The 12,596-nt window shown below is 39.2% G+C and overlaps 1 long non-coding RNA gene and 1 other non-coding gene across 2 annotated transcripts in view; one reads left to right on the top strand and one right to left on the bottom strand.

Moving 5' to 3' along the window:
* Nucleotides 1-1,491: 1,491 nt before the first annotated feature.
* LOC139182798 (uncharacterized) overlaps nt 1,492-12,596 on the bottom strand; it is a 28,586-nt gene continuing 17,481 nt past the window's right edge. The window contains exons 2-3 of the long non-coding RNA XR_011566371.1: nt 2,532-2,698; nt 1,492-1,600 (exon numbers count right to left, since the gene is read on the bottom strand). This is a non-coding gene — a long non-coding RNA (uncharacterized lncRNA). The remainder of the gene's footprint in view (nt 1,601-2,531; nt 2,699-12,596) is intronic.
* TRNAS-GGA (transfer RNA serine (anticodon GGA)) lies at nt 11,764-11,835 on the top strand. Its single transcript has one exon. It is a non-coding gene; the product is annotated as a tRNA-Ser (tRNA).

Raw genomic sequence — 12,596 nt, forward strand, 5'->3', positions numbered from 1 at the left:
GAGACATCTACCACGTAGAATAAATTGTCAGCAGCAGTTATTATAGCTGCCCAGAGTGGGACACGGGAGGATTAAAGTGGGTATAATTTCAGAACTGTGGATTAGAGCTTCAGATAAAGAGTAGGTAAGACTTAGGATCAGGTTAACAAGATCAGGGTAAAGGAAGTCAGGAAAAGCAAAGCCAACGACATGCCCAAGAGAACGCAAGGATGAGACCAAACCTTCTAGTTCAGCCGGGTTGTTTCATTTTGAGTGACTGTCCTGGTTTCAGAGACAGAGCCATCGACCAGATAACTCTTTACGGCCCTCACATAATTGTTTCCATTTACTCAATCATTCATGTAACATCTTCATTAGTTTTAGTGTATTCAAGTAACACTATATGATTAGCTACTTAGTATATTTTTATATAGATTTTAAAAACCATGAACTTTATGTCTGTATTCTTTAAAAGGGAATTTTTTTATCACTATTTAAAATGTGGAAACTTTTTATTATAAAAAGAAAGCTAACTATAAATATAATGGAAACAAAGCAATGTTAATTAAATATCTCATTACTCTTTCCTGCATCTTTCCAGATTCTGATATTGATATCCATTATCTCTTTATTAAATGGAAGATTACCCTAGTATTGGATCACTGATTGAGTAGTATCAAACTGAGTCTTCCTCTCTAGTTGGAAGGGCTGAAGGAAAACAGAAAAAGGCATGATAACTTTTTCACTATTTGATTCAACGTTATTTATTGCCTGTTCTAGGCATGATATGAAACCTTCTCACATAGCACCCCAAATCATCACATTTACAACTCAAATTTATTTTAAATGTCATATTTGGGGAGACACTGTGTGAGTGTGTGTGTTAGTCACTCAGTCGTGTCCGACTCTCTGTGACCCCATGGACTGCAGCCCACCAGGCTCCTCTGTCTGTGGAATTCTCCAGAGAAGAATACTGGAGTGGGTTGCCATTTCCTTCTCCAATGTAAATTCTAATAGTAGTAGTTTTGTTGCTAAGTCATGTCTGACTCTTGTGACTCCACAGACTGTAGCCTGTCAGGTTCCTGTCCATCAGATTCTCCAGGCAAGTATACTGGAGTGGATTGCCATTTCCTTTTCCAGGGGAGATACTGCTCTAGAATAAAATTTCTAAAATCTAGAGAACAATTTCCAAGCCTTAGTGTATAGACTTCTGTTGATCTATCAAAGGATTGATGATGGTCCATATTGAAATAAATTTTAAAAATAGGGTAATATGTGAATTTTCTTAATGTTAAAATTATTCAATTTATGATTGCTGTGAGATTAACCTTATTTTTTAATTGTAAAATGTTTATTGATATGAAATGACAATAATGATAGAGGATTACTTTTATTCTGTTTTTATGTTAAAACATATATAAAGACTTATCCTTTCCAATTTTGAGGGGAAAAAATGTTTCCGATTGGCCAAGACCATAGTTTGGAAGCCTCGGGTCTAGACTTTTACCTTTAGAAGCCTGCAGATTCTCTTAGTAGTGTGGCCCTTTTGCTCCATCATCTCAGAATGTGGATCTTATCCTCAAGGTTATCTTCTCGGTTCCAAATGGCTGCTGCTGCTCAACTGCCATATTAAAGTTTCAGGTGAGAAAGAGGAAAAATGGAGAACACATAGAATTGGTGCCTGATGATTTACGTCCTTTTAAGCAGCCTTTCTGGTTGTCCACACAACACTTTAGCTTACATATCATTGGCCAGAACCTAATCACATGGTTACAACCAGGTGCAAAGACACCGGGAAATGTCTTTTGACTTGGTTTCCGTACAAATAGAGTTAGGTTTCTCTTACTAAAGATAAAAAGGAAAATAGATGTTGAGTGGCAACTGGTGTCTGTACCACACCGTCTTTCAATTCTAGCTCAAGTCATGTGGTTCTTTTTCTGAAACACACTGTCTCTTGTGGATTCTCTCACCTGAAATAGAATCTTTGCAGGATTCATTTGGTTTTTTTTAAATCACATTCCACCTTCCTTGCCTTCTTGTCTTTTCTACCCAACTATATAATAAGCTCTTTACATGCAGGAGTTATTTTTATACCTCTTTAGAGTTACATGAAGTATCTAACCAGTCTTATATATGCTTGATGATTAATAAATTTTGTCAATTATTTTATTAGGGTATCAAGAATGAGTAAAGAGGCTGGGTTGGAAGGATAACAAGTAAATCTCAACTCTCTGCACCAACGTACCTACCCTCTCCCCAAAGTTTTTCTAGGATTGACCCAGTCTGTACTTCTCATCTGGTAGGTCATCTCTCCTAGCCATGCAATTGTTACCTTTTCCCAGGGCTACTTTCCCACATGTAAAACTTCCTTTCAGACTTCATTTGTTTGTGTGTGTGATTCATGACCAAGAGAAAACTTTTCAGGAGTATAGATGGTTCTCTGTGAAGCAGGAGTTGGTAGCCATCCAGCTTCCCTGGGCAGAAATCCACACTACAATCTGTGAGTGTCTAGCTTGGCAAGAATTCTCTGGATTCAGCAGAAAGGACACTACCTGGACAGACAGCAGAATTTGAAGTCCAAATTGCCTTTTCTGGCTTGAGTGACTCCCTATAGCTCATTGCCAGCAGGGATGAGCTTTGCGTGTTCCACTGACTCTAGACTCTTCATGTCCTGGGCCCTCCAGTCAAGAAAGGATTAACCTGGATCTTTCTCCCAGGGCTATATTTTGAAAAAAGAAGAAAAATGAGAAGAGAACCTTTGTTTCTCAGTCACCTGCAAGTATATCATTATAGTCTAAGAGAAGTAAAACATGGGTAGTTTCCTGTAATTATCACCATATATTTACATATATATACATTATATATTTACATATATATACATTAAAGATGAATGCTAGACTAAATAGTGAGGCTGTGTGTCTGTATGTGCATATGTACAAATCAGTATGTTAAATATATCTGGTAAATTTTTCATGTTTTTTGATCGGTGTGTGTGTGCATGCTAAGTCACTTCAGTCATGTCCAACTCTTTGCAACCCTATGGACTGACTATAGCTCGCCAGGCTCCTCTGTCCATGGTATTATCTAGGCAAGAATACTGGAGTGGGCTGCCATGCCCTCCTCCAGGGGAACTTGCCGACCCAAGGATTGAACCCAAGTCTCTTAGGTCTTGTGCATTTGAGCAGGTTCTTTACCACCAGCACCACCTGGGAAGCCCCTTTGAGGCAGTGTGTGTATGTGGGTGTGTGTGTGTGTGTGTTAGTTGCTCAGTCGTTTCTGACTCTTTGCAATTCCAGGGACTGTAGCCCACCAGTCTCCTTTGTCCATGGAATTCTCCAGGCAAGAATACTGGAGTGGGTTGCCATTTCCTTCTCCAGGGGATCTTCCTGACCCAGTATTTTCCTTGAAATGTTTTAACCTAGTTAGCCTTTATTACTTGGAAAGAGCAGCTGAAAAAAAGGAGTATGTCAGATAAATACATCAATCTGTGAAGGTCACAGTGAAATAAAATCATGAAATAAAATATTCAGGGCAACTGAATAATACCTGTTACAGACCTTCTAAGAGACAGCTGAAATTTCCAAAGAAAATACACTGGGATCAGAAATCAGTGCTGCAACTATTAAAAACAATCTCAGCCATGTTCTTCTGCCCTTTTTTTTTTTTTTTTTTTTAGCAACTTGAAAATGTAGCCTTTATGGTGTGGACAGAGAAATCAGTGATTCCTGACCCGACAGGTTTAGTGAATTGTGCTATCCTGATGACCTGGACTAAGATTAGAGTATTTGAACTGTAAGGACATAATTTTTGCTCACCCAGACCACTGAAGGAGGATGTACAAAGTAATTTTCAGACACATACTTTCTCAATTTCTTTAGGCTTTGGTTTCTTCACCTGGAACCCCACTCCAGTACTCTTGCCTGGAGAATCCCATGGATGGAGGAGCCTGGTTGGCTGCAGTTCATGGGGTCGCAAAGAGTCAGACACGACTGAAGTGACTTAGCAGCAGCAAAGTGAAAGAACTGGACCAGACTATCTCAGAGGCTTGTTTCAGCTCCATGGTTTATGGTTCTACAGAATCCACTGTGTAGAATCAAGATGCTGCACTAAGTTCATGCCAGGTTTGATGAAATTTCTGACATCTTTAGTAAGGTTTTGCTGTCTGAACCAACACAATAACATTGAACACTGATTACATTATGCTTCCTAGCTCTTCCCATTTCCTCATAAACATGGATTGTTGCAAACAGTTTTCCTCAGGCTTAGACTGTGGCTCGGTTGAATTCTTACTGACTCATTTGGGTACTGTATCATTATCTAATTTTGCTCATTGCTCACTTAATCAGGTGCTTCTATGGAATGCAGTTTCCGGAATGTAAAAAGCAAATTGTTAGGCAGAGCAAGAAGTGGAAAGCAGGTGCACCACGCTCAGCACTGCTAACTGAATATAGCAGAAAACGATAATCTGATTTCTGGGGGGCACCCAGCCCTACCTATCAAAACCTGGGTCAAGTTATTGCTTCTCCCTCATAGCTTAATCACTCACCTTCATTCTCAATATAGATGAAGCAATAACAACATCAATACCATCTCCCCCTTAGGCTATTACAGCACCTGTAGCTTGTGTTTTCTGATTGCTTCAGACTTCAGTGAAAATAAGGCATATATTACTTTTTTAGTCCCTCTCCTTTTCCATTTATTTCACTAGAAAGTTGTGACTTTCTTTTTAATTAAAACAGATAACTGATCTTAAATGGCTTCACTGCCTTCATCTACTTTTGTTCATTTCTCCCACTGATCTCAAACTATCCCTGAAAATAGTATATTTCCTTTTAAACATTGAATGCAGAGTTAGGCATGTAGTAGGCCTCTGAAGAGTTTTTTTTTGTTGTTGTTGTTGTTGAATAAATGAAATGTGTCGAGATAAGAATAAATGCAGAAATAGATAAATCTGGACCAGGGAGTCCTGGCAAAAAACTATTATTTAAAATAATAATGCTGAAGATGGGGAGAAGAGTATGTATTTGAAAACTATTAAGAAAGTTTAATTGATGGAAATTGGTGATTTTTTTATAGGTTGGTAAAAGACAAATGAATTCAAAATGACAACCAAGTTTATGATTTAGAGAACTGGGTTAAGAAGGCTATGACATTCAAATTTGGACAAGTTGGATTTGAGATATAGTACAACTTGAAACATTCATTTGGATGTTTAAATCAGGAACTCAAGAGATAAGCTGAACATATATAGTTATCAGTGAATAAGTAATAGTTAAAATCATGGAGCCTAAGTGGAATAGAATAACACGAGGACCTAAGATAAAGCTGGGAAAAAGATGGAGACTTGAGAATGCCAATCATTTTGATGGATTTTCCTGCTTCCCCATTAGTTGTGAATTGCTCTCCCATCCGTTGAGTTAGCTGAAATATACTGATGAAAATTTGGGTTTCTAAATGTGAATTTTATAATGAGCCTGACCAGCAACAGAACATAACAGAAAAACAGTGAATGAAAATAATAACAATCTGTACAGATAAGTAGGAAGATAATAATTGTGGTGGGCATTTTAAGTAAGAAAACTGATTCGAGGGAGACTTGTTTTGGGAATGAAACTCAGGGGAACATGTAACTTGGCGCTCAGCTGTTGCTAAAAACTAGAATTACATCTAGAGTATAACAAGATGCAGTATCCTTAAGAACTCAGGCTAAGAACTGGCTGACCAGCCTGAGAATCAAAGTGATTGGATTTATAAAATTCACTTTTCTGAATTATACTGTGGTAAGCTGGATGTTATGGTTAGTTTAACTGTATGAATTCCTCATCCTAGAGGAAGGCAAACTCTATATAACATGACTAAATAAAAAAGCCACATGCTGACATTCTACCTCAAAGGCTGCAGAATACGAAATTAGACTGTGACCCCAAAGTAAGTTTGTTTCCTTGAACAGCAGAATTCAACAGAAGGTCTCCCAGAGGATTTGGTATAGTAATATGGTCTAGGGTTTCACTAACCTTTGAGTTAAGAGATTCTTTTAAATTTAATCATTTTGGTTGATAATAAAGCACTTGTTCTTCCCTTAATAGGAACAGAAAATAATCACCCACTATCAGTCCTACAATATCCAATGATATCTTAAAGATTAACCAACGCTTCCTACATTTTTTTTCTTTAAGACATGTAATCTCAGCTCCTTTGGGGTTTCATACTGGTACTCGTTTCACTAATCTGGAATCATTTTTGTTTCTGTCATCTTGAATTCCTCCAAGGACCCCACATCACACTTCATTTGTGTCACCAAAGTTTCAAGAGTTTTCTCATTAAAGATAGACAAATATTAAAAGTAGAAAGGAAATTCAAATCCAGTCTAATATACTGTGCTTCAGTCTTTTAAAGCCTAGTAGCTTTTGTTCACCAGAGAAGGCAATGGCACCCCAACCCAGTACTCTTGCCTGGAAAATCCCATGGACGGAGGAGCCTGGAAGGCTGCAGTCCATGGGGTCGCTGAGGGTCAGATACGACTGAGCGACTTCACTTTTACTTTTCACTTTCATGCATTGGAGAAGGAAATGGCAACCCACTCCAGTGTTCTTTCCTGGAGAATCCCAGGGATGGGGGAGCCTGGTGGGCTGCAGTCCATGGGATCATGAAGAGTCAGATACAACTGAGCAACTTCCCTTTCACTTTTCACTTTCATGCATTGTAGAAGGAAATGGCAACCCACTCCGGTGTTCTTGCCTGGAGAATCCCAGGGACGGGGGAGCCTGGTGGGCTGCCGTCTATGGGGTCGCACAGAGTCAGACACGACTGAAGCGACTTAGCAGCAGCAGCAGCTTTTGTTCACAGCATTCCATTGCTGAGTGGTATTTAGCTTGTGCTGAATATAGCATTCTAACCTAGTAAGTCAGGCTTGGGAAACAAAACTGTTTTCCATGTCACCGAGGCAAGCCTATTTAATATTAGTTATATGTTAAGAATACAAAACTAATCAAAGGATTTGGGAGGTGAAGATATTGACATTTAAAGGATACAAGTGTATTCAGATTTTTTTTTTAATAGAGGCTTACAATGGGGATTTTTTTTTCTTTTAATGAACATAAAGGAGACAGGGAAATGTGAAGATGTTGATAAGTGGAATGAACTAGCGTGGCTCAATCCACGGGTGGAAGAATGTTGAGAGAGAAATTTTAATCACCCTTGGTTCGTTCTCTTCTCCACCAATTCTTGCTCAGGATCCCTGTCCAAAGCTTCAGTTCCCTTTCCTTCCCTCTCTCCTTTGTCTTTCTCTCCTCCATCTTTTTTCCCCCTTCTGCTTTCATCCTACCTCTTTCTTCTTTCCTTTATTACTGAGGTTTGTGACAGGAAATATAGAAAACATGCCGGTCTACACACAAGTGTAAGGAATAAATAATAGCAGGGGTAAATAGGAGCTAGAATAACTGGGAAACATGCCACATAAATTCCACTATTCCATACAATTAATCCACTTCAACAATAATTTATAAAGCACCTCCTACATACAAGGCACCGTAGTAAGTAAGCACTAGGGACATAAAGGTGGAAGCTATCATGTCATCGTATTAAAGGATGTTCCAGTATATTAAATTCAGAAATTCATTGTTTTCTTTTTTTTTTTTTTTGAATTTAACTTTTTTTTTTAAATTTTATTTTATTTTTAAACTTTACAATATTGTATTAGTTTTGCCAAATATTGAAATGAATCCGCCACAGGTATATCCGCGTTCCCCATCCTGAACCCACCTCCCTCCTCCCTCCCCTACCCTCCCTCTGGGAATAGAACTGCCTTATGATCCAGCAATCCCACTGCTGGGCATACACACTGAGGAAACCAGAAGGGAAAGAGACACGTGTACCCCAATGTTCATCGCAGCACTGTTTATAATAGCCAGGACATGGAAGCAACCTAGATGCCCATCAGCAGATGAATGGATAAGAAAGCAGTGGTACATATACACAATGGAGTATTACTCAGCCATTAAAAAGAATACATTGTTTTCTTTTGACTGAAGAGAATTGTCATCTTTCCACTTTTCATTTACTGTTTTCTACGGAGTTACCGAATATAGCAGCATCTGAAGACTCAACAACAAAGTTCTGGGAAGGATGATGGTTTGCTGTTGTGTTGCCTGGCACAAGTGTTCATCAGAGGAATTCTTTATGTGCATAACCAGCACAGCCTTGATATTTAAGACTCTAGCATTATGCCATTACTTAATTTTATCCACCTGGAATCAAGAACAGAAGGATAAAACGAAGTCCTAGGCATCCGTTTTTGTCTTTATTGTAAATGGGTTAAAAATATTTCATAGTGAAGCTTCTAAGCTGAAAGCTCCAGGCTGGCTTTGCTGTGTTTGGACACCTTTCCGATGCACAGAGGAATGAGCTTGTGATGGTGGTGGTACTAATCAGAGGTTTCTCTCCTCAGCCCTCCGTTCTTTTCTTCCCACTTTCCATTTCTTTCTTAAACATCTCTTGACTCTGTACTACTACGAGCTAGGTACTATGCTCTAGTAGTATTCCCTGACTCTGCTCTTTCTAACCTAAGCTCGACATCTCAAGGACACCTATGGCATCTGAAAGCATAAGGTATACGAATCATGGAAGTTATGCAGCATTTGTTAATTTCCACATACATCTTTAACATTTAATTATTCTTAATCAAAGTTTAAAATGAACTTTATTTAAGGAATCAAAGAACATATGACATTAAAAAAAACTAACAGCGGTCTGTATCCCATTTCCTGCTCTGCCAAGGAAAATTCTGACACTAAAACTGTTTCTTTTGAAATATACCTCTGTATTGCTAATGCATCTAAATTTCTGCTACTTATTTCTTTTTGTTTGTTTTGCTGCTGCTGCTGCTAACTCGCTTCAATCGTGTCCGACTCTGTGCGACCCCATAGACAGTAGCCCACCAGGCTTCCCTGTCCCTGGGATTCTCCAGGCAAGAACACTGGAGTGGGTTGCCATTTCCTTCTCCATTTTCTTCTCCTTTGTTTGTTTTAGGCATTATCTATTAATTGAATGTTTTGGAAGATAAGCCTGCAGCTCTTTTTGTTGCTTCTCCTTAACACCTTTGCAGTTCTTAGATGGGTCAGGGTATAATCCTTCACAGTGAAGATGGAAGAAAAGTCCACTGGGATGTGTATTAGACATCATTATGGGACCTGGCTCACTTTCAGCTCACCTCTCTGCTCTGGCCATCGCTGCAATAAGCAGGCATTTATCTCAGTATAGCTCACAGCACTTTATCAATTTCTCATCTTCTGCCTTGGACCATCTCTGTACCTCCCTGTGAGGTATAGACATATTCATGCATTCGTAGAACAGAAGTACAACAGGGTTAACTTCCTGGGTCAACCCTTGTCTAGTGGGGGACAGGAGCTAAGAGATAAGTGTTCCCTTCTTCTGTGTCTTGAATGGACAGTCCTGAAGGATGGCCTACATGGTTCTTCAGAGGCCTCTGAAGACACAATTGCCTATGACAGTAGCCAGCTTAATAATGTATCTATACACTGACTTTCCCTCTTCTCTTGTTTCAGTCATCCTAGCCCTTCTCCCCACAAAAACCACCTCTATGCGTCTCTTATTCTAGGCTGTGTGTTTTGGGGAAATTCAGAATAGTATGGAGGTTTGGGGGAAAGATGATTTCTTTCTTTTTGGAGAAAGATTTGCCCTTTGATTTCACTTTTGGGCATTGCGTTGAGAACATGATGCTTGGAGTTATGAAAAGAAAGGTCAGAGAATCACAGAAGATTGAATTTGCCAAAAAAAACAACATAAAAGAGGAGCTCTGATATTGTTAAACTGCTTAGTCAATTCTAGAAATACCTTCTTTTGGATTTCCTGTTATGTGAAATAATAGTGCTTTTAAAATGTTGCTATCTAGTAATTCTTAAATTCTAGCTAAAAGTGTACAATACAAATTGTGATCTCTTCGGCTTTATGCTCATGTTGGCGGGTACTGGAAGAGCTTCCTCCCATGTCTTCACATTTGCACATGCTATTCCTTCTACCTGGAAAGACCTCCCATTTTCTTCCTTTTATTCCTATTTTCTCTCTTCTCAGCTGCCTAATTCTCATTCTTCTTTCAAGATTCAACATCCACATTTAGTTTGGATTAAACACCCCTCCTCCATGGTTGCCTAACACATTGTGTGCCTCTTTCAGGACACCTAGAAGAGTATGATATAATCTTCTACCTGTCTTTATGTCTCCTTTATAGATTATAGTATCCTGAAAACAGGAAATCCACTCCAGGGCTTAGGACAATGCCAAACACTTAGTTATCTACTTACTGAAAGATAGGCCTTGCTTGGTGGAGGAAGTATTAGCAGAGATGGACAAACTCATATTGGACACAGAATCAAGGTCATTTGGTCCAGGACTCCCATTTCATAGAAAACAAAAACAGGTTGCATATAGCTAGCCAAAAATTCCTACTGTAAAAAAAATTACTAAGATACTATACAAAACAAATGAATAATATTAGATGGCCCTTATAATGCCTCACAAAAGGCAACAAAAATACATTATTTATTTTTCCTTAAATTAAAGAAAATACCAGATACTGGGAGAGCAAGTCCAGGAGTCAAATTTTTTTGACATTTAATCTTTTTTAAAAAATCTCCCTTGTCACTATTTCAATGGATACATGAATAGATATCATTATTGAAGTTGACCCAAGACAACTGTGAGCACAATTTATGGGTAAATAACAAATGATTAAAAACAAAATAATGTGCTGGTTATCAAGGTACTGATTTTCAGATTCAAACATAATCTTCTATACTCTGGTCTTGCTGTGTCTGGGACTCCACAGACTGCATTGCTGCTTTGCCAGCTGGTTATCACGAGGTTCTGTCAACAGAGAATACTAGAGGGATTCTAGAAGGCAGGAGGAGGGAAAGAAAATGGTCACTCTTCTTCCTATTGGCTTCCTGTTCTCACCCAAGCCATGTCTTGGCCCAGCAGCAATGGCTTATAGCAGTTTGTTTCTGTTTGCAGTTGTTTTCTCCATTTGCCCATACTCAGCCTTCTTCCTCACAAATATCTGTACCAGCTGAGTCCTGCTTCCAGGGAACCCTTCTCTGAGCATCAGAGTCATCAGCATCAGCCAGGCAGTGCTTCTTCTGCAGGATTCTGGGTCTCAGTGTTGTAGGGCCACTCTCCAAACTTATTTGTTCTAGTAACTCATTTCCCTCCCTGACCCCAGCCCTAGGGGGTCAGGGAGAGAATTCTGCATGTACTAACCATTTTGCATATATTTGCTCTAATTCTTCCATAAAATCTTACTGATTATATTTTTTTAATTTTACAAATTAAGAGACAGACTGTTAGAGTCTAAGTAAATTTCCCAAGATTACATAGCTAGTTAATAGCTCTATGATTTAACCCCCCCCCCACCCCTTTTCTTTTTTAACTCCAATGACCATTGTCTATTATGATGTCTCCAAGGGCCTAAGTTTTGGACTGGTTAAACTGAGATTAGAAAAAATATTTAGTGTTTTTATATCAAGAGCAATGTGCTCTAATAAGCACCTGAAATTATTGTGGGCCAGTATGACAGAGAAGAGTTTTAAGAAAACTTAAAAGTTTGAAGTTTTTTTCTTCAAAATAATACTTTTCTTACACTTTCCTAATGATCATTAAATATAGTTAAATCTACCACTGAGCCAGTGATAGGCTTTAGTCAGATTATTCCCCTGAATCTGAATCCGGTTCTCTGTTGAAATTTGAGATTTAGTTTTGCTTATCTACCACTCCCTGGTGGCTCAGAGGTTAAAGCGTCTGCCTGGAATGCAGGAGACCCAGGTTTGATTCCTGGGTTGGGAAGAGCCCCTGGAGAAGGAAATGGCAACCCACTCCAGTACTCTTGCCTGGAGAATCCCATGGAGGGAGGAGCCTGGTAGACTACAGTCCGTGGGGTTGCAAAGAGTCAGACATGACTAAGCAACTTCACTCACTTTTGCTTACCTTGTATCAAAAGTCCTTGGGGGCTTTTTCTTGTAAGGGTTGGTAGTTTTACCTTCTCTGTCTAAGATGATAAATTCTGTGTCATTATTAGAGAGTTATCTCTATTAGCCATTGGTCTTATTTTCAATCACTGATCTTAGTTTTTCTGTTTTTATTTTTCTCTCATCAGTTCAGTTCAGTTCAGTTGCTCAGTTGTGTCATGTCTGACTCTTTGTGACCCCATGGACTGCAGCACACCAGGCCTCCCTGTCCATCACCAACTCCTGGAATCTACCCACACCCATGTCCATTGAGTCAGTGATGCCATCCAACCATCTCATCCTCTGTTGTCCCCTTTTCCTCCTGCCTTCAATCTTTCCCAGCATCAGGGTCTTTTCAAATGAGTTAGTTGTTTGCATCAGGTGGCCAAAGTATTGGAGTTTCAGCTTCAGCATCAGTCCTTCCAATGAATATTCAGGACTGATCTCCTTTAGGATGGACTGGTTGGATCTCCTTGCAGTCCAAGGGACTCTCAAGAGTCTTCTTCAACACCATAGTTCAGAAGCATCAATTCTTTGGCACTCAGCTTTCTTTTTAGTCCTACTCTCACATCCAGCCATGACTACTGGAAAAACCATAGC

This window comes from Bos indicus, chromosome 1, assembly GCF_029378745.1.
Source record: "Bos indicus isolate NIAB-ARS_2022 breed Sahiwal x Tharparkar chromosome 1, NIAB-ARS_B.indTharparkar_mat_pri_1.0, whole genome shotgun sequence".
Classification (NCBI taxonomy): Eukaryota; Metazoa; Chordata; class Mammalia; order Artiodactyla; family Bovidae; genus Bos; species Bos indicus.